Source organism: Thalassophryne amazonica, chromosome 14 (genome assembly GCF_902500255.1).
Source record: "Thalassophryne amazonica chromosome 14, fThaAma1.1, whole genome shotgun sequence".
Classification (NCBI taxonomy): domain Eukaryota; kingdom Metazoa; phylum Chordata; class Actinopteri; order Batrachoidiformes; family Batrachoididae; genus Thalassophryne; species Thalassophryne amazonica.
In genome coordinates, this window is record NC_047116.1 from 70,440,741 (window position 1) to 70,446,991 (window position 6,251).

A 6,251-nucleotide genomic window follows, 5' to 3' on the forward strand; every position below is an offset into this window, starting at 1 on the left:
TTGCTAAAGCTTATAGTTAGGGCTGGATCAGGTGACCCTGAACCATCCCTTAGTTATGCTGCTACAGACGTAGACTGCTGGGGGGTTCCCATGATGCACTGTTTCTTTTTCTTTTTGCTCTGTATGCACCACTCTGCATTTAATCATTAGTGATCGATCTCTGCTCCCCTCCACAGCATGTCTTTTTCCTGGTTCTCTCCCTCAGCCCCAACCAGTCCCAGCAGAAGACTGCCCCTCCCTGAGCCTGGTTCTGCTGGAGGTTTCTTCCTGTTAAAAGGGAGTTTTTCCTTCCCACTGTAGCCAAGTGCTTGCTCACAGGGGGTCGTTTTGACAATTGGGGTTTTACATAATTATTGTATGGCCTTGCCTTACAATATAAAGCGCCTTGGGGCAACTGTTTGTTGTGATTTGGCGCTATATAAAAAAATTGATTGATTGATTGATTGATATATAAAATAAAAAACAAACAAAAAAATGGGGATAAAACACACAGAAAAAAAAATTGCCTGAAAAAAAAATTATTTAAAGTTGAGATTTTGTGGTCTCTGAAAAAAGCTGTAGCTTTACTTGGTAAAAAAAAAAAAAGACTGAACCATTTACAAATTAAAGCGTTCACTCAGATCAACTGTGCTAAAAGGCTAATCTGATGTTAGCCGATCAATAAACCTTCACAGCAGTGCAGAAACGTCACGTTTTATTTTTAGAGTATTCTCACCTTGATAAAGCTGCGGAACTAAGCTCCGCTGGTCAAACTGGGACGTCGAATATGTCCAAAAATTGGGAGATTTCGGACTGAGTGGGTCTGCTCCATCCCCCGGCTGCCTGCCTCACTCTGCACAGGGATGATACCTGAACCCTGGCTTGTCCGTGATGGTCGGTCCGCTGTCCCGGTTCGATTGATATCCCACCAAGTCGTCAGTCCTCCCTCAGTCAGCATCACTCCGAAAAGTAGCTGAATAAAAGCTCTCCCAGCAGTGTGATGGGAGCATTGTTCTATTGGTGTTTTTTAAAGCTTCTTGTGGTTCAGGTGATGCAAATTCAAGATGGCGATCGCTAAACTTTTTTTGGGGTTGTGGAAACAGACAGAGTGTGATGTAGCAATTTCTACCCCCCTGCCGCTGCTTCAGAAGTGAAGCATCTGACGTCACATGTTGAAGCGTTGGTAGGCGTTGCCTGAAGCTTATAAAGCAGCGTGAAATGTCCTTAAGGCTGCAACCATAGATTCTTATCATGTTAGCCGTGTTTTGGAAAAAGGAAAGAAATCTTTCAAGGATGGTGAGATTGTGAAAGTAGTGTTCATGGAAGCTGCAGGTGTGCTCTTTGCCGATTTTAAAAATCGAAAGGAGATTGTGTCTGCTACTCAAGGAATTCTGTTACACAACGATGCGAGGGAATGGGAACGGCAATTGAGGAATGTTATTGAGGCATGTGAGTGTTTTTCTCTGCGATGAATCCACTGATGCTGTGGTCAGCTATGTGATTTTATTAGAATAGTTTTTGACAACATGAATGTAAAAGAAGAGCTGCTGACCATTTTGCCTTTGAAAGTGCACACGAGAGGCACAGATATTTCTCAAGTTTTTATGGAATTTGTTAATAAGAGCCAGCTGCCCTTCTTAAAACTCATTTCTATTGTCACTGATGGGGCTTCAGAGATGGTTGGACGTACTGCTGGGTTCATCGGATTGCGAAAACAGTGTGAATCTTTCCCAGACTTCCTGAATTACATTGCATAATTCACCAGCACAGGTTGAGCGGGAAGATTTTAAATATGGAATATGTTTTGGATGTGGCCAACAAAATTGCTTGTTCTGTTTGAGCCAGGAGTCTGCAGAGGCGATTATTTTGTGCAAAGCTGGAGGAGACAGGTGCAGAACACACAGATCTGCTGCTCCACACAGATGTTCGATGGCTCAGCCGAGGGAATTTCTGGAATGGTTTTCTCAGTTGTTGCCTGAAATTAAAGAATTTCTGAAACAGTCAACTCATGCTGAATATGCACAGACAGTCAGTGGCTCTTGGATTTAGCCTTTCTTACTGATCTGACTGACAAGCTCAATAACTTGAATCTAGAACTGCAGGGTAAAGACAAACACATCAACATGATCAGCTCCATGAACACATTTAAAAGCAAGTTACACTTCAAGCAGGCTGCAACAGTGTGATCTGCGGAACTTTCCACACATGAACGCAGAAGTTAAGCGACAAGACAAAGACTGTGCGGAGCTTGAGAGTGCACGTTATGCTGAGCAAGTGCAGAGCATCTTGTCAGAATTTGACAGGCGCTTTACTGATTTTGCTTCCATTGAGCCTGTTCTCACTTTTCTCTGTTTTCCATTTGGGGAAAATATTGATGTGGATGTATAACATCCAAAATAGCAAACTCTTTTCAACCTGGATAGCTGTGCTATTGAGAATGAGATTGACAATAAGATGAAATCCAGAGCAACACCTGGCTTAAACGCCCAATTTTGGAATCTAATGCAGAAAGAGAAATGCCCCAACCCCGGACAAACTGCACAGAATTTGACTGCGCGTTTTGGATCAACTTATCTGTGTGAATCTGCCTTTTCACAAATGAAAATCAGCAAGTCAAAATACAGGTCAACCATGACAGATGACCACCTTGCAGATCTCAGCTCCTACTGTCCGGACTCCACTACTGCACTCAGCTCCTACTGTCCAGATTGCAATAGACTAGCTGCCTCCTCTCAGTGCCAGAAGTCCCAGTAAGGTAGGGCAGTGGTGGGCACAGATAACCAAAAAATTAACTTCGATAACAGATAATCAGATAACTGAAAAGTTATCTTCGATAAAGATAAAACAATAAACCACCCAAAAATGTATCGGAAGTTACAGATAACCGATAACTTCCAATATTACCTCTGACACATCTACAGCTAATAGTAGAACAAATTTAATAGCTTACAATAATATTAAAAATAAAGACAGACCCCAACAATAAGACCACACTTTTCTTTCTACATTCTGCCCTTGCTGGAAGCTCTTATTTACTACAGAGCTCCCAACACAGAAACACTCCAAGAGCAGCCGTAAAACCAACTATGACACCCCGGTCAGGCGCAGGTCTTCAAAAATAAAGTCATGCTGACTTATGGTTTTGATTATAAATAACATTAATACCGATAGAATAACTCCATTAATGTCAATTATGTCATTTGTACAAAGTTAAAATATTAATAACTAATTAATAATTATAACATATATATTTTAATGTTGAGTAATGCACTAATTCTGAGGTTTTGTAACAAACAGACAGATCGCAAAGGATTCTGGGTAAAAGTGCCTCTTTTTGGAGCAAGGCGGAGGGGAAGGTGAAGGGTTACAAATCTCTCCGTTTGGAGGGGTAGGAGGAGCTTACTGCTGTCTCTGAAAAAACAAACATGGCGCCGAAAGAGCCGCACAAATGAAGTGGCTTTCATTACAAATTACGCTGTTTAGAAAGTTATAACTTGCCAAAAAACTTTACAGGCAGTTGTCTAAGACAGCAGCGTGTCTGCTGCTGGATGCATGTTGCGTATGTTGTCGTTCTGAAGAATATCGTAACATCGCTCGTGCGCTGCGTTATAATGCACATACACACGAACGCTACGATAAGACACTTTTATATCTCACAACGGAGAAAATCATGATAAAGTGTAAGCACGTTAATTTGTATGTTCATAAATCTTTGGATAATATCAATCCCTGCTGTTGGATTTCAAGGTCTGTAACGTGTGTGTATTTTGTAAACAAACGGAGCCCTGAACACACTCATCTAATAAGCTTTCAGGCAGAAAATGAAAAGTTTCATCAATGGGAATAAGTTGGAAAATATATACACACACATGTATATGTGTAACACATAACCTGACGTCCTAATAGACTGATATTATTTGTCAAGGAAATTTCTAAAGGAAATAAGGCTGGATGCAAAAAATGGGAGAATTTGAAAAAGAAATAAGGTTGTAATTCCATTAAAAAAGTGAAACTTGTATAATGTATACATTCATTGCACACACACAAAAAAAGCCATTTGCAAAGCCAAAAAGTTGATTTGACAATCATCTGACATAACCGGTGTCGGGTTTAGAATACTGTATCTTTGATAAGAGGAAGAGACAACCAGGCAATAAAACAAGTGAGAGATAGAATTCAATTTAAGCTCGCGAGGAGTGCAGTCAGGCTGTACACCAAAGCTACACTAAAGTCTGGCCCGCTCTTTTTATTTAGGACTTCCCTACATACATGGGCGGTACAGCTCCTGAGGGGAAGAGTGATAGCGTGTGAGCTGTTGCCGCAGAACCGCTGATTGCACAATACATTCAGGACGTTCAGAACCTTTTTAATCTTGGGCTCGATTAAGATGTGTTTAAGACATCTAACGATTAATCACACTTCTTCTGACACAAGGACTAATGTATCATAATCACACTGTGGTTGGAACATTCAATTCTCTATTCTTTATCTCACTGCTCCGCTTACGGCTGCATCCTGCCTGAGTCATCTTCACATGTCCTGAAAAAGAGCTTAGCGTGCACACAGAGATACCACAACTTGCAGAAACACGTCATGTCACATATCTTAAGTAACCTTCACCCATCACATCAGTACAATACACTTTATCAGAGCAGAGAGAACTACATTCTACCAGAGCAGAGAACACAAAACATGCATGATAAAATAAAACAGTGTATCTACAGAATAACTCCAACATTTCCCCTCTGTTTATCATGCATTCCAACGGTATTACATCTTCACCTAAAAGTAAACAATTGTTACTAAGCAACCACTTCTTATTCAGATTTTCAGCTGCAGGGTCATTAAACAATGGTAAGAATACATTTACACTCGGGAGGTCTTATCGTTGGTGTTGAGGTCATCGTCAGGTTTACTATATTCACCTGGATCAGGGAACAGATCTGGAAGATAGTGGTCGTAGTTGTCTTCTTCATCAGTCTCATTATCGTCATCTTCTGGATGGTTACCCAGAAGGGGGTATGCCTGAGCTGAATCTTGTCTGGCTGGTGAGATAGCAGTGGTTATCAAATCCAGCTGCTATCTGATCAGCCAGTTTGTACTCATCAGGCACTCCTCTGGGGACTCCTATTGCGTCAATATATGTTGGATCTCCCTCTCCTTTCCAATCTCTTTTTACTCTATGCCAATTTTCAGGCACCACAGACTTTAGGTGCGTCAACAAGTCCTTGGCTAAAATGGGAATGGCTTTTACTGGGAGGAGTAGGGACACTAAAGCACAGTAGCCTGACACATTCCTAGGCAATCTGTCAAAAATTCTATTATCTCCACACCACCACCACACGTCACTTCGGCTGACTGGTATAAATGAACCGTTTATCTGTATTATTCGACTACACCACTTGTCTTATTACATTTTCAGCTAAAGCTTCATAGGCTAAGAGTGTGTTAACTCATCACGTCAACAGTTCAAGCTTGAACTGGAGTTGTGAGCTTTTCAATATCATCATAATTCTCAACACAGTCATTATAGTTTTCTCCACTAAGGTCTGACTGTTTCAATGCTTGATATTTTGGCATAGTTTGTTGGAAAGCCAGATTACACTGTACAAATGTATTTGACACCATTTTGCCAACCATTGTTTTGATATAAGGGATCACACAACACATGCAAAGTCCAATCAGAATTAGGACTATAACAACTGGTGTCACCATTTTCAATAGTAACTGCCACCATGGTCCTGAAGTCAACCAGGACCAGAGATTCCACCGGTTCACGGCTAGGGTGTCTTTATGCATTGCATCACAAAGTTTATTCAGCTCTTCCAATTCATGAACAGACCCAATCGATAATTCAGAGTTTCAATCATTAATGAATTTTTTTTTTCCACTCCTATCCAGGGGAACAATGAATGTGCTATTTTATCTCCTACAGACCACAATTTTTGGTCCTTTGGTACATCCGAGCCCCACATGTGATCATGTGGTAACACATCTGGGTATATCAATCTCCTCCGTCTGGTGCTGCCATTCTTCTCTGTGGAGGTCCTTGGCACTACCACATATGTATGGTCAGTCACCTGGTTAGGTGCACACACACCACCCCAATTTGGTGGGAGACTCATGTACAGTCTGGAACCACAAAGCCAATAGATGTCATCATACACCGGAGTACCATTTACAGGTGGCAGCAAAAACTTACTAACATAAGCACATGCTTCATCCGTTCCCCATGGACAGGAGCCTGTATAATTACATCCCCGTCCAATGTG